Source organism: Lagopus muta, chromosome 3, assembly GCF_023343835.1.
Source record: "Lagopus muta isolate bLagMut1 chromosome 3, bLagMut1 primary, whole genome shotgun sequence".
NCBI lineage: Eukaryota > Metazoa > Chordata > Aves > Galliformes > Phasianidae > Lagopus > Lagopus muta.
The window spans coordinates 67099983-67124463 of NC_064435.1; the positions used below are offsets into that span (position 1 = coordinate 67099983).

The 24481-nt window shown below is 43.3% G+C and overlaps 1 protein-coding gene across 4 annotated transcripts in view; it reads left to right on the forward strand.

Moving 5' to 3' along the window:
* Positions 1-9159: 9159 nt before the first annotated feature.
* The window catches only part of GRB10 (growth factor receptor bound protein 10), a 138693-nt gene continuing 123371 nt past the window's right edge, over positions 9160-24481 (forward strand). The window contains exons 1-2 of one of the 4 annotated variants that reach the window (XM_048940247.1): positions 9160-9287; positions 9415-9562. The gene's annotated coding sequence lies outside the window, so the exon portion shown is untranslated. Of the gene's footprint in view, positions 9563-24481 lie in introns of all 4 variants that reach the window. The other 3 variants (XM_048940248.1, XR_007376040.1, XM_048940246.1) reach the window with 3 other exon arrangements.

A 24481-nucleotide genomic window follows, 5' to 3' on the forward strand; every position in this document is an offset into this window, starting at 1 on the left:
CTGAGAAATCATGCTACCAGAAGTGCAAAATAAAATATTTGTGAGCTGAATCCGCACTTCTAACTTAAGTGGCATTGCAAGCTTTGCAAGTCATGCAGTTTCTTTTATATACATCAGGTGTACTGCATACCTGATGGTCCTGAAGACAGCACTTGGCTGATAAATGTTTTTACAGCTCTCCTGCTGGCATATACCAGCTCAAGATCTGCTGCTGCAGGTCTGCAATTTAATTTACAATGGAGTTGTCTGTTATGTGCCCAATGTTGTTCCTGCTTGAGGGTTTTGCTTTTGACTTCCCTACATGTCGAATAAGGTCTCAGAAACACAGGATTTTTTCCAGTCTCAAATTAACTTGCTTACCATCCTCCAACATTGGGGCTGAAATTCTTTGCATTTCAATATCATGACACTATTGGTTGCGATACTGATGTAAAAAGGAGTAGGAAAATCTGCCTGCTTTTACTACAGAAAAAAATGTAGAATTGTTACTGAAGAGTTGGGCCTTTATTAGGAAAGCATACTGCACACATGCTTGTGCAGTTTCACCACCTCAGCGTGTTCCCTGTATCCAGCTGTACTGCAGGATGTAATACATAGCTGGTATTCACCTTCAAGATGTCAGTTCCTGCTTTAAACAACTACTTCTTTTGTCTAAGAGGAGTGCTGTGAGGGCGAGCAGTCTCAGGAGCATACGGGCACACCTCACGGGGTGCCAACAGCACAGGGCAGTGGTGAGCAGTTTGGGGTCCTGCCTCTGCCGTGTACTGCCTTCTGTGAGTTGAGTAATGTGAGTTTGGTAATGGCTTTCTTTCTAATTGCCGTCCATTAATTTTGCATGCTTGATCTTTGCATGACAAACTTGTGGTAGAATGCTGGGATTTTGGAGATGCTGAGAGATTTTTCTGCAAATAGAGAATGTGATCGCTTTGTAAAGTGGGAGTGTGGGAATAATGTAAACTTCACTTCCATGTGCATCAGTCACTCCACAAGCTAAGGCAGAGAAATCCTCCTCAGTGTGCTATCAGGGTACAAGAAAGTCATTTGTAACTGTTTGTAAAAAGCAGCAGGTTTCTTAGATCAATGCCACTACTGAAGTACAAAGTAATAGTACTTCTAGAGGAGGAAGAGGATTGCCTTTTGAGTTACCATCTGCTCCTGGCCTGATTCCAATTGCTTCATGGTGAGTAATCTGAAGGCAATTTTTTAGAATCAATTTTGTATCACATTTTCACAATATGACATATGTAGCTGTAGGTCTTAAAGAGTGAGGAACACTCCACCACTAGCCTGCTCCCACTGTAAAAGTAAATCCTCTAAATTAGAGGATAGTAATTAGTAAGATTCATTGATTTGCTCTAAATATCCTTGCAGTGTCCTCACTCCATTGTGGTTCACAGAATGAAGTCTTTTTTTTTTCTTTCTTTCTTTTTTCTTTTTTTTTTTTTTTTTTTTTTTAATATGGCGTTTTCTAAATGATCTCATCCCTAAGGCATGGGTGAAATAAAGGTCAGTACAAATGCTTCCCAAACAATAACCAGTGTAAGAGGATCACCAAATCTTGAGGGGGGAGGAGGGAGAACCTACAAAGCGATCAATGTAAGACCAGAAATGTCATTTGTCATCGTGGAGCAGAGGCTGTTTGGAACAGAACTCACGCCTTTGTAGTGGGCAAGTGCTCACACAGAAGTCAAATTCCTGCTTCAAAGCAGCCCTTCTCAGTGAAGTCCTGATCCTGTTCAGGCCTGAATGCTAGCCATCCAGTGGCATATATGTGCACGTATGTCCATGAGAAAGTGTATCTTGAAAGATGCTTGGTCAAAGAGGAGGTCTGGTAGGTGAAACAGTCATGAAATACTTTTCCACAAGGATTCAGTTTGCTTTCCCTAATCTTTTCAAGGCCTGAATGGTTTATGGTATTAGGCAGAAGTGCATCTTTACGTGGCTAAATTTAGAAAAATAGATTACATACTTATATTATGGGCTATGGCTGACAAGCTTGCCTGCCCCCGAACTTCCAGCTATAGATGTGAGAACTTCCTGAGAAGCACTGGGATCTCCTCTCAGGCACAGCAGTGGGTCTTGCAGAAGCTCTGGCAAGGCTCCCTCAGACATCTCACTGCCTGTCATCCTTCTTGGACCTAAATGCACTGCTGAAGAGGAACATCTGGGCTACTATGTTGTGCCATGGCTTTGTTTTTCTACTTCACAACTGATAAAAAATCAGAAGAAAACAATTAGGAACAACTTGACCTCCATAAGTTTAATTGACCTTAATAAGATTAATTATATCCTTTGGTAGGCAGATTCTCAAAAATTTCTTTCCCAAGGATGTTACAAATCAAGCTAAGAATATATGCAGATTCTTGCATATTTCTGACAATCAGGGAAAGGACATCTTTTGACAAAGGACAACCTTTGTAATTTGAGAGGAGATCTGCATTATGTCAGGGTAGCAGCTACAAGGCAGTCCTTTCTGTTTCAAGAGACCTATTAACAAAGGATATATATGACAAGGAACAATTGTCCTCCCAAGTTTTCTTCTATAATAAAGATATAGTAAATGCCTGCTTCTGGACAGACAATCTGAAGTGCAAGTCTCTCCTGTCCTGGAAGGCTGTGTTAAGTCTCAGGGTCATTCATATTCATGCTCTCCCTTTGGCTGATTATATATATATTTAATATAAGAGGGGATCATTTGAGAATGACTTCTTACTCCTCTGATATAGTCCAATAAATAGGCAAGATTTGTAGGAGATATGTTCAATTGCTGCAGGCACAACTTGCGTTTTGATGTAAGTTCTCAGTACTTTGCGTAAGCATAGTAACCATTGCTTGCCATGGGTGGAGCAAGGGAATCTCCTGCTGCCAGGTGACTTGTGAGAAAGGTTTGGCTTAATTGGCTAAGGAGGGTTTGTGAGGGATTACAACTTTATGACAAGGGATTAATTTAGATGATAATTATACAGTGTCAGTTTGTTTTGGTTCAGGAATTTTTTATTTTTTTTTTGTAATCTCTTGTGCCAGGAAAGCAAAATGTGACTTCCTTTGGAACTGCAGTCTAAATACAAGAAGTCACGAATTTGAAAGTTCAGTTAGGAAATTCCTCTTGACTTAAATATGTGTTGCAACCCTGAAATTATAGGTGTCCTTGAAAATTCAAGAGAGAAGAATACAAAGATTTCTATTCCGTCAGTAAGTCCCAGTTTTCTATCAGATATGAGTAAGAGACATTATTTGTGTATGTTTCTAACGTGTACATTGAAGCACCTTCCAGTCCTTTACAAAAGGGGCGTACAGTGCTGTGTGCCAGGCAGCCTGGTAGATTGATCAGGGATGTGAGCAGACACTGACATTCCCTAGGGGAGCGCCTTGTCTAGCTGACCCTGCTCTCCCCTTTTGGGTCAGCTTAAGAGAAGTATCTCGCAGACCCACCTGTCACAGCAAGATGAATCCATTTACTGCTCATTCACAAAGCACGCAACAGTGGGCACTGTGCAAGGTTTGATGTTCCCACAGAGGGCAGTGACTTGAATTGACAGTCAGGTGTCTGAGTTTTGCTCATTTAGATCCACATGATGGAAATGCTTTCAAATCTGTGCATAGGCTTGCACTGGAGTGCGGGGTGAGATGGCAGCTGGCTGCTGCACAGCCCGGTGGTGCCTGCAGGAGCCAGGGAGAACCAGGCTGGGCCTCAGCTTTGCAGGCTGTACACATCAGCAAAAGGCACCCAGCACTGTGGCGTGTGCAGTATGGACACTTCTCAATTCAGAGGGTGTTGCACTGTGCACACAGCTTGGTGCACAAACCGAGGGAGGATCTGGTCTGGGTCCAGTACAGCTGGATTGCTGTGTCCCTTCTCCTAGCTTGGTAAAATCTACCTATTTGTAATCTCTTCCTGTTTACATTTCTGTAACATTTCTGGTTCTCAGATGGCACTAGCTAGAAGACGCTGCTACGGGAATGGTGAAAATATGCTCCTAATAGTGTCAGTTTGCAGGACAAGTTATGGCGGTGAAGTTTTTATTTTTGTTTTTTGACTTTATTCTTATTTCCCCTCCAGGAACCAAGAAGAGACTTGAGATGAAATCATGGTCGTGCTAAGCTCACTGAGAGCTGTGCCACTGACTTCAGTGTGGCTGGATTTCATTCTGAGTCACAGCACTCGTTGTGTTCTCTCCTCCTCGGTGGCAAAACTGTGAATGAGCATGGCATGTTTTGAATTAATCCCAATTTCTCCTGTCAAAAATGAGAATATATAGTATAGCTTGAACTGAATCTCCTCCTTTCACAGTATAATTTTGAATTTTTCTTCCCATTTAGTGTTATCTGGCATCCTGGTTGAAAAATTATGCATCTGGAAAGCAGCTGACTTCGATTTGGAAAAAGAGAAATGCTTCTAACATGTCATTTCACTTAACATCTTTGATGTCCAAACGTACTCAGCTTTCTAGATCAGAACCGAGAGAATACAGTAATATATAGTCATTAACATTGAATTAGGCAGTGTGTTAATTGTCAGCTAGCACTGGGAACAGATGTGTTTTTGTAGAATGTCGGGCTAAATGCATTGGTTTTTTTAATACAGCTTCTGTCTGGATCATCAGTCTCTCTTAGAATTCCCTTCTCCTTTCTACCACCTTGTGTAACTGCTCTATTTTGTACAGCCAAGAAAGAGCACATATCTTTCACTGGAGCTCACAACTCCATCTCAAATTACCAAATGTCCCTGACTATTCAGCCTTTGAAAAAGCCGTAAATAGAGATATAACCCACCTAGCAACAAAAAGTAGATCTCCATAATGCAGCCTATGAACATGGTGAGTTTATGCAGTTATGTTTCTGCCGTAGCTCTTATTTTCCTATTGTTAATCTTTAAAAAAGAGAGGGGAAAAAAAAAAAAAGTCCTACAGGAAAAGCCTTTTCTATTCTCAACTAGTGTTAAGAAATCCTGCTGATAACTGGGCAGGAAACAAATTATCTAAGCTTCTGAAATTAACATACTAGGTAGAGTGTGTTGCTGGGCCAAGTGAAAAGAGAATGGAATAAATGTGAAGTTTTGAAAAATGTCACTTTTTCTGTTGAGCACTGAAGTACCATCTATATCCTTAGCTCATACAGCTATACTTAGTGAATGTTTTTATAAACGTGTTTAGGAGCTTTCTTCCTGAGCATTTTCCTTTCCCCTTTCAGCTTTCAATGTCCTGCACACAGCAGTAACACAAGTACAATGAGAATGAAAGATGTAGACAGAAAGGAAGGAGAATGTGTTTTTTCCATATCTTAACATTAAAGAGGCTTTCATTTTTTTTTCTGGAGGGCTTTTAAAAATATTTGAAGCATTTGCTTCATCTGTAGTAAAAGCAACAGACATATTAATTTTAAGTTGGTTTTGTTCCAGATTTAACCTTGTTGAAAATTCTGATGTGTTAGAAGATCTCCTGTCTATTTAAGGTGAAAATCCTCCTCTTTGACAAAAGAAACATATTACCATTTGAAAGGATGGTCAGCATTTTTGCTTATGTACCTACCAGGTAATAATGACCACGTTGACCCTTCTTTTGATTGCTGAAGGCTTTTATGAATGCATTGATACTAGTTAAAGATGATGCTCAGTGCTGACTTTCATATAACGCTTTCATGAAAGTGCCTTTGAGAATGAAAGCGGTGGCCAGATTCTGATCTCTCTTCTTCAGATCTTACACTATTGGATTTTCATTTCCTAAATCAACGTGATGGAAAAGAAAATTATGCTCATTCTCAGATTATGCATGAAATCTGAGGCTATTTCTAAAGAAAACATCGTATCTGTTAGAGAATTTTAGTCATTCAATTTAATAAGTTAAAATGACCTCTTTCTCTAGTGGAGCTAGCTGAATTGCAAAGCTTAGTGTCCTTTGGATAAGTTCCAGGAAGAAAAGTCACCCTGCAGAGTTTAAGTCTCAGCACAAAGCAAACTAAGTCCACTGTACTTGAACTTTAACTGCATTTATCATTAGGTCTTGGGTCCTAAATATGTGTAGATAGAGAAAGCCAGTATTTGGCTTGTGTTTTGGATGTGTTTCCAAAGCCTTAACATATGAGAAACTTAATGTAAGTTTTACAACAAGTAAAAATGGCAAAGAGGACCTTTCCCGTTCTTTCCTGATGTTTCAAGAGTAACAAGAAGTAGAACACATTGAGCTCAGCCTGTCCAAGCAGCCACGTGGCACCCAGGCCTTCTTCAGCCCATCCCCTTCTGCCCTCGCTTCCTGAGTGGGGCAAGGGGTCTCCAGAATGTTGCATCTTTCATATAGCCTGCACAGCCAGACGTCTCTGCCCACCACCTTAACTACTGCACAAAAGGCAGGAAGATGGGACTAACTCACCTGGCACTGATCTCCTCACTCTGGTGACCAGTGGTAGAACTTGAGGGAACGTCATAAAGCTGAAACAGGAGAGGGTCAGGTTGGGCGTTAGGAAACGGTTCTTCACCAGAAGCTAATCAATCAGCCTCTGGATCAGGCTCCTCAAGGCAATGGCTATGGCAGCAAGCTGCTGGCGTTTAAGAAGCATCTGGAAATGCTTTCAGTCATATGGTCTGATTTTTGGGTGGTGCTATGGGGAGGCAGGAGTTGGACTCAATGATCCTTATGGGTCTCTTCCAACGCAGGGTATTCTATGATTCTACAAAAGTCCCCATGCACAGAAGCCCAGAAGGCACCACGGCATCTGCACTAACATTTCTGCTTACTTTTTTGACTGCCCTGGAGTAGAAATAATGTTTGCACAGTCACAGAACATTATTGACATCATTATTTCTTGCAGAAAATCACGATTTTTAGAGAAAATGTTGGTTTTTCAGGTCCTTATTTTCACAGTATGGCGTGCTGCAGGATTTTTCAGAAAATTTTTAGTTAAGTGAAAAAAGACAATGGCCATAGGTATGTCCTTTGTGGCCAGGGAAAGGATGTATTGCGACTTCGACATTTAACAGGTTTAACGGCGCTATTTTTGATAAACAATTTTATGGCAGCACAGTTTTGTCTTGAATGACACAGCTGTAGTCTAGGAAACTAAACATATCTTTCCTAGTGTTGTTGTTTGTCAGAGGAACATTTTCAATGCTCACGTATCTCTGTATTTTTAACCCACCACAAAATGAAAAATTTTGTATGATGACGGCTTTGCAGTCTCTTGGTTTGTGTGTATCAGAAAGAAATTAAAATACAGACACGTGCTTAATAATAACTCAATTGAACATAACGTTTTATCATTGTCAAAAGCATTGGTGGAGGAATCCATCAACTCTTCAGATTTCCATACAAGTCAATTTGCTGTCTTCAGAACGTAACGCTAATGGCACTCAGTGTACACACTGTAATCCTTTAAAATAATGTGCATGGCAAACGGATATGCTCTCATGCATTAATAATTTAAAAGTTAATTTTAGGTACTTACTCAATACGATTAATGATGGATTAGCAGTCTTCTCCAGAGGCACGCTTAAAGAAGAGCATGCTGGAAGGCTGCCAGGGGCTGCCTGTGGGATGGTTCCAAAACACCTGAGCTCTACCCTTCTGGTCTTGCTCCAGCACTGGATGTAGTGTGTGCATGCCTAACAGCAGGCTATGGTGTTAAGGCTTCATATATGAAGTGCTTGTCAGGCCGCTGAGGTATCAGAATGTTGGGAAAGAAGAGGTATATTTTGAAGGACAGGAACTCCTGAGTGCAGCATTGAGGCGCCTGAATGGTTGACTGGCTGTTTGACTGATGTCTTTCCACGCACCTTTTTTGGAGGATTCTCCATATTGTCAAGCTGAAGGGTGATCCTCAGGGGTGGAAATACAGATGACAACAAAGCGTATCAGTATCGTTATGTGGCTAAAGGATGTGCCAGGGCAAAGAGCGTTAAACAGTGTGCAACACAGGCGAGCACTGAAATCTTTGGCCTTGCCCATGCTAGGAGAGAAGCACACATGGGTGATGGGGAAGCCCATGGCAAAAACCCTGGCCAAGTCCAACAGGTACTGCTTATACTTTGTATGTGATTAAATATAGTGTGGGCATGTATGACTGCGATGCCAGGTATGCAGGTCCTGGTACCTGACAGGTTGGAGGTGACTCCATCTCCAGAGCATGAGCAATGTCTGGTGAAAAGTCAGGGCAGGCCAAGATGGCAGTGGGATGACAGAGGTGACCTGGGGCCAGAACATGGCAGTAGTACAGGACCGGATGGATGCCAACACTGTGTGGACATCTGGGAGGTGGCCAGAGGCAGAGAGCAGTGCCAGGAATGGCCAGAGATTGACTGGTGTGATGTGTGTGAGGAAATGGAAAGGTATGGAGCTGTCAGCAAGAGAGCAAGCAATAGGAAGAGCTGAAAACGTGGAGATGGAGGGAGAGGGCTGATAGCAAAACCATTCTCTTTAAGTACAGTGAGGTACAGCTAAGGAGGAAGGCAGAACGAGAGCAAGGGAGGTGATGTATCACGTTACATTTTCAAACACAGTGCCACCGGGATGCAACTGTGTGGCTTCGGGTAAGTGCACGGAGGTTTCTCCTGCTTCCCCTCGGTTCCTTCCATAGCGCTGGCCACTCTGTAGGAGGCAATACTCTGCTCAGGAAACACCTCGGGTTGCGCTGAGGTTAGTGATGCTCTGAGGGAAGCGCTCAGCTTTGCTCTCATAGGAGCTTTCTCTCTCTCGTTCCGGGATCGCTCGGAGCTCCGGCGGGGCTCGGAGGTGACACGCAGGGAGCGAGCACCGAGCGCATCCGGCAGCAGCAGCTCGCAGCGCGGCTGGCAGCGAGACAGTCGCGGCGCTGCGCGGCACGGAGAAGCGCTCCGGCAGCCCATCCCCGAACCGCCGGGACAGGCTGGAGGGGGAAAGCAAGCACAGGGCGCGCAGAGCGAGGTTCAAGAGTCTTCGAACAGCTCCGCACTCGCAGATACCCAGGGGCGTCCCTTCTGCTCCCGCAAAGCACGCTCCCGCTCTACCTGTGCGCGTGCTTTTGTTCGAGGCCATCCGGCCCCGACACCCCGCGCCGAAGGGCGCTGCGGCGGGGTGAGCGCCCGACCCCTGCCCTCGGCGACGGCACGGCGGCGGCGGGACGCGGGCCGGGGCTGCGGCTGCGTGCGGCGGGGGCGGGCGCGGGGCGGGGCGGGGCGGGGCGCCGGCGGGAGTCAGCTGGGCGCGGGGCGAGCGCGCGGCGGCGACGGGGCGCCGTTAGCAGCGGGAGCGGTGGCGGCAGCAGCGGCGCGGGCAGAAGTTTTCTCCGCAGAGCCCTCCCGCAGCCCGGGGCCGCCTTAGGTAGGCGCGGAGGTCCCCGTACGCGCCGGGTGTGTTTTTGTTTCTATGTTTTTAATTGTAATATATATTTTTTTGTCGCTTCCTAAGATTTTTTTTTTTTCTTTTTCTTTTTAATTTTTGTTATAAGTTTTGCTTTCCGAAACTCGTGCTCTGTGGGAGCCCCGCCGCCCCGAAGACCACCCTCCATCCCCACCGCGGCCGCGCGCGACCCCTTCCTCCGAGCCCCGGAACTCGGCGGGCCGCGAGCGGGCGGGTGCTGGCCGGCAGCCCTGCAGGTAAGGGCCGGGGGGAGCCGGGGGGTGGCGCCGGGGCCGCGGGGTGGCTTTGCCGGCTCCTTGGCGGCAGAGGCCGGGGAAGGAGGAGAAGGAGGAGGAGGAGGGGAGCAGACTTCCTTTTCCTGGGGCCGCCTGCGCCCCTCGCCCGAACCCCGTGCCCGCGGGCAGCGGCCCGAGTCGGCCTCGGCGTGGGAGAGTGCTGCGGACCTGTCCCGGTAACTCGTGGCCGCGCTGCCTGCTGCTGGCGCCCGGCGGCTGGGGGGGCCGTTGGAGCCTTCCGAGCACGCGGCTCTCCCCTCGTGTAACTGCGGGAACGCCGCTGTGGCATCTCTGTAAGCACAGTTTGCAGTTAATGGGTTTGGCAGGCGAACTCGTGCAGAATCCTCCTGCCCACTTGTGCTGCTGAAGTGCCAGCGCCCCCGCCCCCCTTTTTCCCTGCTCTCCTTTGAAGCCTCGCATAACTCCGTACTGCCAGCAGGACGGAAAGTGCTGATTCAGCAGCCCTGCTCCATCTGAAGTGGTGGTCTGCCACCACGTTCCTATGTGTCGAAGAGGGAATATGTGCTGCTGCTGTGTCAGAGTGGCACTGCTTGGGTTTTTTCAAACAGCCCCAAGAACGTGGCTTACTTTTCCGTAGGAAAGGAAAGAGTGAATAAAGGGAGGGAAGGGGGAGAACAACCAGCACTGAGGTGGCGGGATGTGGGGAGCCACTACTTTGGGATGGAGCATGATGCCCCATAAAGGTGCTGAGCAGTTCCTCGCTTTAACAAAGACGTGGTGGAGTGCACAGCAGTGATGCCCTAATACTCCAGCTCGATCTATTCCTGCATCCGGAGGCTCATTGTACTTAGAGCACCAGAAAAGGTATGGAGAAGGGCAGCGAGGCTAATCCTGGGATTAAAAGGAGTGAGTTATGAGGGCAGGTTTTAAAAAAAACAAACAAACAAAAAACATATGGAGATTAGAAAACCTGCGTGGAAAAGGAAAATGGGCTGGAAACTTGATGTGATGGCTCTGACTGTGCTTCCTGGCCATCCAGGCACTGGGAGGGAGTTGGGCTGGCGGTGTGCTGCTCTCTCCAAAGAGCTCACCTAACGGCAAGGCATGAGAGCAGAGCTGAGCAAGAGCTGTGCTCCTCTGGCTGGCTTTGCATGGTTACGTGCTGATACTGAGAGCTTGCTTTCTCTGAACCAGAACGCTTTAAAATTCTATGCAGAGCAAAGCAAACAATAAAGCCTGGAGAGTGGTGTTTGGTAGCCTTGTTCCAAGTGGTAAATGGACAGAGCGGTGGACCCTGGTACTTCATAGAGTGGTCGTTTTACCATGTTATACTCTGATTTATTTTCTTTGCTTGGACTTTATTTGTTCTTAAAGTAGGTCTTGTTTGCCCTGGCTACCTGTTAAAGATCTTGTGGTACTTCATGTCTTTCCTTGGTTTTGTTAATCAAAATATCCCCTCCCTTACTGCTGTGTGAGTTGGCTTTTATCCTTAGATATGGCCGCACCTGGATTTCAGTAGTGTACTTCTATATGTTTTTATTGTATAGTCCAAAAGTGCTGCCTAAATGCAAATCTGTTCCGAAGTTCTGCTTAAGACTGTACCATGTGCTTTGTGAATAAAACAAACACTTGCAACTCTCTATCTTGCAAGTACCTAATTGGCTCTGACTCTAGCAGGAACTGTCACAAAGGTTTTAGAGATCTTTGGTTGTGTTCTCAGCAGCACTCTGGGTATAAATGGGCTAAAAGTATCTGGATCTCTTTGGCAAAGGGATTCTTTTGACGTGGGGAGTTCCCAGCTGGCAGAGGAAAGGCATAGCTGGGTCATGTGCCATTTCTGCCAGCAGCAGGAGAGTATTGTACTGGGAGCTTGTTTTCTGACAGTACTGAACTATCAGATGTCCCTCTAGATAGCAAGGAATGGGCAGCTTACCCCTGCACAGACAGCTATGGAATTGAGTGGAATCCTGCACAGTGTGGCATGGGATGGGACAGAGCTGTCACATTTTTTTTCTCCCTGCTGTTGTATCCCCATCTGTGCCATGGGCATAAAGGTTTACAGTGATGTGTGAAATGAGGACAGGTTTGTAGGCAGAATTCTTTCTTACACCAAAGAGCTCTCTTGTGGGAGGTGGAGTGTGGGGGAAATACGCTCAAGGACTTTATTTTGCAGAGGCAGAGTAGTGTTGGAAGCTTGGGAGGTGGGAGATGGATGGGTGCCTCTTCGATAACCAGGGAGGTGTGTTTTTAGGATGCGCTGAAGTATTTGGTCAGGTTCAAATTTCAGTGGTTACAGTGAACAATATGGGGAAAAAATCTTGTTAATTTCTGCATGGTATACCGTAGAAACCTAAGATTTGTTTGGGGTTGATTTCGAGCAAAAACTATTGGAGATGGTAGTTTTGCTGTGTTCCTGGATCTTCTTATTCTAAATCTCTGTGAACTTTGTTAGTGGGCAACAGAAGTGCTTTTCTTCATTTTAAACCTAAAATTTTGTGAGAGCTAGGACTGAGGAAGCCCACTTGTCTTTGGGTTTGTCTCGTGATTCTTTTCCTTAGTCAAATACATCATGAGCTCTGACAAAACTGTTATTGTCAGCAGTGTTTGTAAAGGGTTCTTATATACTGAATGTACTTGTGCAGGGTCCAAGGGCCATGTTCCTTGCATAGATCAACCAAGCCTGCTCTTTTCTCAAATGGGAAAGGTAACTCCTGAGACCTCTGCTTCTATCAAGCTTGCATGAAATTTGCCAAATGGCTTGTTTACAGGGTGATTGCATAAGCCTCCTTCTGTAGGAAAGCAGGCTAAGAAGTAAGGATTGTTTTTCTTGGAACTGAGATCTGTTCCTGGACACGTCCAAAATACTGCAGTTGCCACTCTTTACCTAAGGAAATCTAGGAATGGAGATCTTTTAACTGAAAGGTGAAACTGAGATCTCTTTAGGAACTATGAGGTTGACAAGCAGACCTTGTTATGAGCATTGAACTTTACTTATCCTGCTTATACCTGCTGGTCAGGAGAGCTCTTTACAGCCTAAACTAGGCTATGGCGAAGTAGTCGTTCGCCATCATTGTTCTCCCAAACCAGTGGCTATTGTAACAAGTAATAATTGTCAAGTAAACAGATGTCACATTACTAGCTTTCTTTATACTTGCTGAACTGTACACTTCTAAACTTGTCCTTTGCCAAGTCTTTCCAATTCTCATGCCATCTGTTGAATTGGATGATCTTCTTGGACAACGGCTTTCCTACTAGCCCAGTATGACTTCTCTCTTGTGTTGTGGATATGGGGATAACTATTCAAAGGAGCCAGAATCCACTGTGAGTACAGTATAGAAGGAAATTGTTGATCAGTGCAATGCATCCTGTCTACAAGCAGACTTAAACTCTTCAGTGGTGGAAGTAACCAGAACAGCCTGACTTTAAGGTCTGGTTGCATATACTTACAAAGACTTTTTCTGTCACACTTTTTTTTTTTCCCTTGGGCACTGTCTTGCCAGTGGATATTTGATGTTAGAGGCAGGTGCTACATTTTTCACAGAAGTACATTCATTTGGAAGTGGTGGTGATTGTAGTTTGTAGCAGCTTTTGGAGTTATGGTGTATGTGCTGCCTATGAACTCATTCCCCTTTTTGCTTTCCTTGGGTGGATCAGTTCACAGAGCCCAAATATACACAGCTGTAAGGATGGGAATTGCAAATCCAAACCTGAATTTAGAGTAGTGTTGGTGTGAACTGTTCTTTTTCCTGATCTCTGTAAAAGGCTTGTTGCAGTGCCTGACCACCTCTGGTGAAGAACTTGTTTCTGACATCCAGCCTTCCCCTGGCACGGTTCCATGCCATTCCCTTGGGCTCTGTTGCCGAGCTGCCCCTCTGCTCCCTATGTGGAGCTGTAGGCTGCTGTGAGGCCTCCCCTCAGTTCCTCTGCTCTGGGCTGAGCAAATCCAGGGCTCTCAGCTGCTCCTCGTATGTCTTATGCTCTAGATCGCCCACCAACTTTGTAACCCTTCATTGGATACTCTCTAATAGTTCTATTTCTTTCTTATATTGTGGCACCCAAACCTTTATGCAGTGCTGGAGATGAGGCCACACAGCACAGAGCAGAGGGGACAGCCCCTCCCCTTGCCCAGGGGCTGTGCTGGGCTTGCTGCACCCCAGGGTATGGTTGGCCCTTTAGGCTGCCAAGGCACACTGCTGACACAACTTGCCATCAGAGTTTCACGGATCTTACCGTAGCCTTTCAGTACTTTAAGGAAGCTTATGAGACACTCCCTCCCTATCTGTGAGGGTGGTGGGACAGTGCCTGAAAATGTCATAGATGCCTCATCACTGGAAGTACCTAAGATCAGATCTTTGGGTGGGGCTTTGAGCATCCTGATCTATTGGAATGTCTTTGCTCGTGGTAAGGGTCTTGGACTAGCTGATCTTTAAAGATCCATTCCTACCCAATCCTTTCTACTACTCTGTGGCTTCAACTGATGAAGAGCCAGTGACATCAGTGAACCTGAGAACTTGTTGGAAGACATTCTTACTACAGTGTGAGTCACTCTCTATTAGGAGAAAAGGGGGGCTGTGTGGATTCTTCAGGTTTTTGCAAGTGAAGGACTCAGAGTGGAAGGATGAACTGTGGAGAAGAGGCAAGATGAATCGCATGAGTTTTTTTCAAAACTCAATGCTAATACTCTGCTGTAAGCCAAGAGAACTTTTAGAGTAACTTGGTATTTGCATAGCAGTGTTCGTATGTTCATATCAGTGTCCATGGTGAGATGCAAGTTTCTTATTTTTCTCTGCTGGACGGGGAACTTTCTCAAACTTAAAATAATATGAAGGATTTTTCTAGCCCTTTCCCCCCCAGCCCTGCTATCATAACTAATATAACTAATTTTCCAGAATTGTTGAGGCTAAAAAGGAGCTTTTGATGTGATTTAGTCTGACCCTCATGCTGAAGCAGGTTGCCTGGAACTGTGTTCAGTTAGATTTTTAATAGCTCTGCACACGGAGACCTTCCTTTTTGTTCTGTGGGCAGCCTGTTCCAGAGTTTGATTATCCTCACTTTAAAGAAGTGTTTTCTTGTGTTGAGGTGGAAACAGCTTACATGAAATTGTTTTCCCTCTTGTCCTGTCAGTAGCCTCTGCTGAGAAGAGTGTAGCTTTCTCTTTAGTCCCTCTGTGAGGTATTTATGTGCTTTGGTAAGACCCACCCTGAGCCTTCTCTTCTCCAGGCTGAATAGACCCAGGACTTTTCTGCCATCATTCACATGAAGAATGTTTGATGTGTCCTTTGTCTCTCTTGTGCTGCATACAGATCTGGTTTCCCCAGTACTTTAGATGTGGCTTTACCAGAGCTGAGTAGGGAAGCATCACTTCCTTCAACACTCAACACTTGGAAAGCAGCAAGTCAAATACAAAATAAAAAACTCCATTTTGAGTAATAATGTAAATTAGTGTGAGAGACTTCTTCCTTCCCAAAGCCTTTCGGAATCTTTAAATCATTTTTGGCAAGTCATTATATCCTCAGTGTGTTGGAACTGCATTGATAGTTGAGGTCTTTGAATACAGAGGTGATGAGTGCCTAAAACAAGTTTACAGGGAACATTTTGACTGTCTGTTCTGTTCTTGTCGACCAGTATTCTAGAGTATGTAAGAAAGAAAAGCATTGTCGTATTTCTGTTGTGTTCTTTTGCTGGGCTCCAGTAGAAGACTGTGAGAGCTTTTCCCATTATCTAACCCTCCTGCTGCTAAGCTGTTGTCTGTAGGCCAACAGCAGTAAACAGAGCAGATATGTTGATCTTAATGCCCAACAGTTATGTTAATGATTAGGTTATTAACTATTGTACAGTTGCTGAAATAGTGCTGATATTTCAAATAATCTATTTCTTAGTGAGTTGGCTTCAGCTTTGAACGTGGGCAAATTTCAAAAAGGCAGTTGTACGCATGCAGGTCGTGATGATTGGAGTAATTATAAGCACATGTTTAGTTAAACCACTAGCAAACCGGCCTCTGATTCTTCCTAGCCTTGACCAATGCCAGCTTCTATTAGGTCTCAACGGGACGAAAATAGGGAATGACTTTCCTGGCAGGCAGACCGTAGAGGAAATGCCATACCATCCAGTTTGAATAAACTTACAGTGGAGTGGGAGGGAGCTCTTCTGCTGAGTGGCAGTAGGGGTTTCTGCATTAGTTCAGAGTGTAGTTCTTATGCTTCCTTCAGACTTAACTGCTGCAGAGTTTATGTCAACAGATAAATGGGAGAAAACAAGTGGTTGCTATGAAGCAGAGCCTGTGGATGCTGAAGGCTGCAGATAAATAAGGGTGGATAGTAGTTCATGACACAGTATTGTTCTTCTGTTATGTATCCCTGGTGAGAAAATCAATAGACAGGAAGAATCTCTTAAGTTTGTAGAATTGTCGTGGTGGGAATGAAGACTTGATGAACGCTTGGAGACTTCTTTTAATGCCTGGGATCTAAATTGTGTGTTTCTGATGACTTGATAATGAGGCTGCAGCTTTGTTACAGTTCATCTTGGTCTGTATCACAGAGTTTTCAAAAGCTCTTTTTTTCCTTTAATTAGCTTCATTCTAAGTCATCTTCAGATGCTACTGTAAGTTCTGAAACAATGGGGAAGGGAATCCTTGTCACGTTACCTGAGTCTGATTCACTGTGGATATTTCTGTTATGCTTAATATATTCAACACTTAAACATATTCTTGATCAGGGAATTGCCACTGTGCTATATAACTGTACGTGCTTCACATATTTGTAGAGTGCTTCAGGTTTCAGAACTAACTGGCAACAGGGATTTGAATCCTTTTCTAGAGTGAACTTCCCCAGATCTTGATTCTAATTGAAGATAATAGGACAATATTATATATTAGAAGGAACTAAGGGAAAAGCTTTCAAGAGCCAAAATGAGTGTGATTTTTCTTGGGGGAGTGGGGGGAGGTAGGTGATAACAGGTCCTTTCTTTCTAACTTCTTTCCTGAGTTCATCTACGCCAAACTATGAGGCAGAGAAGGTTTCCTCTTAAATGGGATTTGGGAAGGAGAAAGTGAGGACTTCTCACCTTCCTTAGTATGCTGTTAAAAGCTCTGAATGTCCTTGAAAAGTAGTAAGTAAATCTTATTCTATTAAAGCACAAACTTCAGGGAGCCTGGAAAGCTGAAAATTCAGAAGCTTGTGATATTTTAGTCTTGTGCCAAAGTCTTTCTTATAGTCTTGCTTCCCCTTCTGGCTTAAATGTATTAAAGTCCATTTAGGAGAATGTTAAGGAAGGAATATATATTACAAGGCCATTGATTCTTCCCGAATTAATGTCTTGTGGGTGATCGTTCTTCATTCTAATAGCTGCTTGTGCTGACATCACCCAAGATGTCAGGGGATTATGTCAGAATTCAAGCCTTGATATTTCACAGAGCAATGGCTCAGGTGCCAGCAAACGCTTTCTTGGTGGGTCAGATTGCTTTATTTTTTCTTGCCTCATTTCAACTGTTACATTCAAGTTACTGTGCTTGGTCACAGCGAGGAGTGTAGTAAACAGTTTTCAAGAGAAAAGCATCTGTGCAGTGTAATTTTGAGGACAGACTACTGCTTGCCATTAAATTTTACCCTAGAGGCAGATTCACTACCAGGATCTATGCTTTAGGCACATATTTATGTATTTTTAACAATCTGTGAAAGAGCTCATCAACTTTAAGTCTGTGGGTTGTTTTTGTTTTTTTTTTTTTCCATTGTGATAAAGTGTTTTATCTTGTGGATTCTGAACTCCAAAAAATTGAGGTAGAAAAGTTGGCTTTTGTCTTTTTTTTTTTTCCTTGCTGCTAGAACTGTAGCTTCATTTCTTGTTTTTAAGTGATAACTCTTAGCAAAGGCTCTGCAAGGAGAAAGAGATCAAAATAGCTCATTACTATGCTCTAAGACTGATCAAAATATAATGTCACAGATTATATTTGATTTCCATAAGCTGATGGCTTTTGAAATTCTTAACTGGTAGGATATTGTAGCATTACCCGCAGCCGTGACATTTAACATCTAAAAGGCTTTGGAGGAGGCATTGGTTTTATTTTCAAAAAGACTTTGGGAGAATCGAACAAGGAGGCTATGAGATGAGCTGTAGGAGTGCAAATGCTATCTTCAGTGTGTGCTAGGGCTTGTTTTTTTTATTTCATATGCATTTGCTGTTCCAGTGCTGACGCTGAAAAGGTCAGGAAAAATCTCTCTGGAGTTCCTTGCTAGCGAGGAGGATTAGGCTGTTAACACATGGAGAGTCAAAGGATCCACAGCTGATGCTGTGAATGGCAGGTGTATGATAACACTTGGTTGAATTACAGTCAGGTAACCTTCTCCTCACCTCTTCTTTGGAAAACAGTCCTACTGATACTGTCGTAGGTAGAGAATGACAAGATGGTTTGCTAGTTTTAGCCAGTTTTAGTAAGCATGTGATTTGTGTGGTCCAACTCTTCTCAGCAGTAGAAAAAGGTTTTGTGGTTGACACTGAGAAAACAGATTGAAGGAAGGGTTCTGTGCTGCAATGATCCTACTTTAAGTTTGCTGGTACTCTTTTCTGAGTACTTCTTGTCCTCTTAATGTATAGTAGTCCAACTCTTCCTTACAAGATTTCCTCCCCACGTCATTTGAAATTCAGGCAAGCCAAGGTGATACTTTTGTAGATCATGGGAGTAACTCATCAGGTCAATTTGGCAGCTCTCAGTACATTGTCAAGGAGTCAGGTAGCATATAGCCAGAAGTGACACAAGTCACTTTTTTTTTTTCTAATGCTGAAATACTGAATTCTGTTATGAAAAGTCTGCAGATGTGAAAAGATTGAATAAGCTTTTGTGAAAAAGAGGCAAAAGGTGTGAGCAATGCAAAGAGCTCACTGCTGCTGAAAGATGATGTCGTTTTCCCAGAATGTCTCTTATCTTATGCCATCTTGCTCATTTGCTATATGTGCTCAGTGCTGGCTGTAACTAGGCATAGAGCTGCTCTGCATGCTTGTTTTCTCATGAATTGGTTTCTTTCTGGATTAGAGAATGGGATCATCTCTGGGAAGCATGCAGTGGGACAGCCAAAGAGACATGCCCTTGCAGGAAAAGGATAGGGAAGATACGGCAAAAAGAAGATTGGATCTTGTTTTCTTTCAGTGATAGCAAACTGCTGGGCCAGCTCAGCCAGGGAAGCCTGCTGGTTTTTATTTTTTTATTTTTATTTATTTATTTTTTTTTCACAAAGCCCCAGTATAAGTTTTTATTCCTACAAATTTCCAAACATGTTACAGAGCTGTGCAAGCAAACAAGCTGCTGGTTAGATCTGGCTTTGCGTAGCATTTCCAGTGGCTGGCTGAATTTGCAAGGGTTAGCTGTGGAAGGGAATTTTTATTTATGTATTTAGTTTTTGCAGTGTGTGTATGGATTTGGAGAGATGAACTTGAGTTTGTCTTATGTATCTGATCTGCATACTACCCTGAAATGTGAACCTGAGTGATGATGTCTCAATTTCAGTCTTTTTTAGATGCACGTCACTTGGTTGTTTTCTTAAAATGAATGCAGAATGTGTCAGTGTGAGGTGGGGATTTTTTGATTGAGCAACTCAGCCGTAGCACAAATGTTTCTATAGCATTTGAAGAACACAAATAGTACATCTGCAGTTTCAGGTGATTATGCAAGTAGTGTGTAGCTGTATCTTATGATACGATCGCCATAAGCCAGAAACACCAAGGAAGTAACTGGTAATAAATCCATCGTTATTCATGTAACAAGAAATACTGAGTGTAATAGATGTTCATACTTACCTCAGTGCTACGGGGGAAAACGGAGATTGGATTCACTTGCCCGTTATGGTAAAACACGCTTGTTTCAGGCCAGTCATGGGTCAAAATGTTTATTCCTGGAATTTTTTTTATTTTTTTTATTTATTTATTTATTTATTTTTGAGTCTCACAGGCCCAAGGTTTCTGCTCAGCTCTGAAAAGTGATCTCTACAGCAGGGGAAAAAAAATTAAAAGGCATTAGGGGTGACTGCTGTTGTGTCTACTGAGAAATGATACTGGTTTCTGTTGAGCAGGTCTCACTCAAACTCCTGTGAATCTTGAGGGGCTGCATTTGATAGAGCTGCAAATTTCTCAGCCTTGCTAAACCCTATATTCTTTAACCTGAGGTGGGGAAGCAAAGAAACAGCAAAATAAGATGCTGCTTAGTAATTTCAGTTACTATCCTTGCCTGTGGTAAAAATGAAGAATTGTCTTTGGTTACCTTGGAAATGTGGAATCATTTTTGGGGTTGGGCGACAGATCATGGCTTTACTTGTTTTACTGGCCAGGACTTGTGAAGAGCTGAAATTTGGTTTCTTGAGTTCTTAGGTTCTTGATTACACAGTAGTGAATGCTGTTTCTCTTCAGAAACATTCACCATTAGCATTTTTTCTGTAATTCTAATGCTAAAAATGAGCTACATGACTAGCTCAGACTTTCTGGCTAGATACCAACTCTGTAGCATGTGAACTTTCAAATGCTCTGAGGAAGAGATCTATCCTGGGCCTTCTTTACAGGGGTCTGCCTTGGTCTAAAATAATGTTCTGTCTTTTTTGAAAAGTCATTTGGAAAAAATATATATTAAATAGTCTTACTGTTCCATCTTTTGAGTGCTCTGTACCATAGCTTAGCAGCTACTGAATAAAGGTCAAATTTATAAGCAACATTTGCTGTAAATGCTTCAGTCCCCGTTTATAGTAGTATTTGGATTTAGGGCTATTGGAATGAAGGAAGTAATGAACGACAGAAGTAATGTTATGGGCGTGCTAACATGGTTGTGTAGTTCAGCCAGGCTTCTTCGTCTTCTCAGCAGAGATCTAGCAGACTTGTCTGCTTGACTTCAGCCATCTATAATGGCTTTGGCAGTGATTCAGGGAGGACTTAACCAGACAGAAGCATCCATGGGGACTTTTTTCTTTTGACTGTGGCTTGTCTAAAGTCAGTGTTTGAATACAAATCTACGTTAAAGCTGTGTGGTCAGAGTGAATTTTTGCCTAAACCTGTATTTGAGCCATAAATCACTGTGCTATGTGGGCAGCAGTGCTTTCATCCAGTAGCTGTTCTTCACTTCTTCTTACAAGTATGCAGGCATCCTCTAGTTCTGAGTCTTGATTGTCTGTACGCAAAGAAATGTATACTTTGACTAAGGAGCTTTCAAACTCTTATAGATCCAAGTTTGCTGAAGGTACAGAATAGAAGTTCCCAAATGGTTCCTTCTGGTCCCCCTTCTATTCTTCAACCAGGGCCATCTCCGTGCAGCTCTTCAGCAATACCTCCAGCCTTGCATTGAGCAGCCTTATGGTTGTGCTGTCTTCCTCCCTGCTATCCAAATACTCCCTTTCTCTCTTGAGGTCCAGGGTTGGGAGGAGTATATGTATATCTGCGTCAGGAGAGCTGGTGGAAGTCCCCAGTGATGACTAACTGCTGCAAGCTGGGGTTGGTGGTAAGCAACAGCGTTGTGGAGGAAGTACCTAAGAGGACTTCTAAGAATAAATGCCTGAAAGATTAATAATCTTTCCTCAGCAGGCTCTCCTAAAGGTGAAATGGAACTAATCACTGGTATTTTTCACTGAATCAGGGCAAGTTCAAGCTGTCTAGAAAAGGCTAGAGGTATGCTTTAAAATAAATGATCTTTGGGTAAGATGAGTTCAACCGTTGTGCTTTGCACTATGTTAGTGTGCTATGCTGACACTAGGTCAAACCAAGGTTATATCACAGAGAGTACAGGTTCTATATGCAGAAAACATCTGCACGGAGCTTCTGGAATACTTTATGGGTGTTGGAGACTTGCTCATAGGGGATCTTTAGTGAATATTAAAGTAGTTTTGTGGTGTGGTGAAGTTTGTTACAGGTCTTGCAACTGGTGTCTAGATAAAGCTGGCAGTTCACAATGTGTGGGAAGTGAGAACACAGGGAAAAGTGAAAGGAAGAATATATTTGCTTCTCATAGGTGTTAAGCATCCTTCTGCAAGTAAGGATTAGTGTATCATTGTCATGTCTTCAATTGAAATGTATTAGTAAGTAGAGTATGCGTTCCACCAGTATTATGCTCTTTAGCAGGAAGTGGGCCTGTCTCCTTCATAATTCCTTTAAACAATCTGCATCCTTCTCTCATGGAATGCATCATTGATACTGTTGGGATCTCATATGGAAGCCTTTCAGTAATGTTGCATGCACAGGACTTGTCTGTGTCCGTTGGTATCAAGGATGTGGTTTTAATAAGGCCGTGGTTTCTTTAGGTTCTGTGATACCTTGGAAGCTTGTTGCTGCTGCAGCTACACATGAAGTTTGAGGGGTTTGGAGGAGAGAGCTTCAGTTTATTCTTCCCACTGTTTTCTGGGATCATTTAAAAGTACTGATATAACCAGGTAACTTATTCCACCAAGTACCAATGTAGCATAAAATGACACTCCTGGAAAACCAATTTTTGAGTGCAAATAAGCATCAACTAAAAATATTTCTTTTCCTTAACAGTTGTTCTTGCTGTAAAAGAAGAAATAAGTGCTACTCTAGTCTGCTTTTGAAGATTTGATTTCCTTTTTTCTAAGCGACCTCTCTGGTCACGTGTGTCGGTGCGGATGAAGGAAGATGTGAAGAAGGCAATATTGATGTAGCTTTGAACTTGTTCATTGGCTTGACTTTTCCAGTGCCCTCATTTCTCAGCAATGTGAGAGAAGAAGGAATCAGATTGCTTTCTGGGTCTATGTAGATAGTTCTAGTGTGATGATAAAGCAAGTTTCTGACCTATCCTTCAGGTGAGGAGGGTGTGGAAGATGTGAGCTGGGATGGGGAGCAGTCTTAGCTTATGGGGTGGCCAAGTTGTGGTTCTGACAGTGCTGAGAACTGATCTCTTCAGAGTGAAAGTACTGCTTTTTGGAGCCCCTCTTGAACCTCTGTTTCTAGGGGCAGTGTTTTGCCTGTGTGATCACTACATTGCTCTGTATTGGTTTCTAAATCCCAGTTTATGGAAATTAAATTTTGTGAGATGATTGCCTTTTCAAATGTGGAGGAAATGTTAGGAAGAAGGGGAAAAAAAGCAGGAGAGAACTGAGTATTTATACTGCAATGTGTGATAAACATCCCACGTGGGATACAGGTAGCTATTGCACATCTAAAATTTGGCCTGACTTCAGTGTTACTCTAAACCACAATTGTCATTTTTTGAGTAGATGTTTACTTGCCATGTTGTGGTCTGGTGGCAACTTGGACAGCCGAGAATCTCAGGGTTTATCACACAGTGAGGTGGCTAAGCAAAAATACTTCTGGCTTGAATGCAAATGATAGTACCTCTAAATGCTATGAAATGGTAATGATTGCTCAGCTATCTTGACTTAAAACATCTACGCCTATTTTTATTTGTTTTTCTTTCCCTCCAGCTTTGTCGTTCTTTAGGAAGGACTGGTAATTTGCCTTTGTGGACTGTCAGCCTAGTACTCCAACCATCCCAGTATCTGCAGTTGTGAAGATGCAAAGCAGGGAGTGGAAAGTCATTCCTGATAGTGAGGGAAGGGCACCACTGCTAATCTGGTAAATCCACAGTGAGCCCCTCCCAAGCATAGAAACCTGATCTTAACTCACAGATTCTCCTTGATGTTGCTGTGATATTTACATAAATTCCTATTTCTTAAATCAAGAAATGGTTAGGTCTAGTTGATAGATTTAAGAAAAACTGCATGAAACAGCCTTATAAATATTTCTCCCTGAATCAGCATGTTGCTCTGGTATACTCACAAAAAGATGACAGATAAATATTTTTTTGCACTGTATGTTATGAAGCAGATGCAATGTGAAAGCCACCCTTAAGCCTTTGTGGCTTCCTTTAAATACCTTTAAGTTGCACGGCTAAAATCCAAGCTCAGTGTTGCACCCAGGAGCAGAGGATTTGTGAGATTTGTAAAATGCACGTCCCAGGCTACTTCAGTTGATGTAAGTGGTGGAAGCCAAACTGCTGTGTACGTGAAGGTGAGTTTGGGAGAGAAAATGAGTTGAATAAGATGAAAACGTTTGCATCTGTGTCTAGTGAGAGTTGTTTGGTGGTGGTGTTGTTTTTTTTGTATTTTTTCCCCCACCCTCGTAAATATTCCCCAGGGTTTTACACAGAACAAATGTAGATGAGGTTTGGTGTCTGCTGGTGGGTACATCTCATTGCTTAGTTTATGAGCTAAAAATAGTCAAGGGACTGAGATGTATTTCTTCTTCTTTTAATAACTTTCAGACACTCTTGGTACCTAGTGTTGATTCCAAGCTGCAGTGTGATAGGGTTGTATCTTACAGAATTAACTTCACTTAATTGTGCTGGAGCAACCATATGTAGATGAGTCTCTTCCACATTCCTTTGGAAGAACTTTCATCGCTCTTTGTACCTGTCAAAAACCTGACAGGCAGTGAAACCTTGTGATTTTGATCAGCAGCTCGTAGGCTATGGCTAAGCACATAAAAATGTTCAGGACAGTGGACTCAAAGCGGCCCTTCTTTTCTTTGTCCTCCAGAAAAGTTCTCTGTGCGCTGTTCTCTGCAGGGCATTGGCCACATGTTTCTTTGTTGTTAATTTCTGGTTGGTTTGTAGTGTTGGGAAATAGTTGGATCCTGTATCAAGAGGCAAGTGCATTGGTTAGATGTTTTTTTAAAAGAAACAGAGTTTTTTTTTTAACAGAGTTTGTAACAGGTTATCTTTCTCTGAAATTATTTCAGCTCAGGAAGTTACAGCCAGCATGTGTCTCATTGACCTTCTCATTGCAACACATTGGTTTTAAGCTTTATTTCTTTGCGGCCCAGTCCTAGATCTGGAGTGCTTAGAGAGGTCAACTAGGCAATGAAAAGCTGAGGTATAAAAAGTAGTTACTTTTTTTTGTCAGAAGTTTAGTAACATTGATGGGGAGACTCCATGTACTCTCC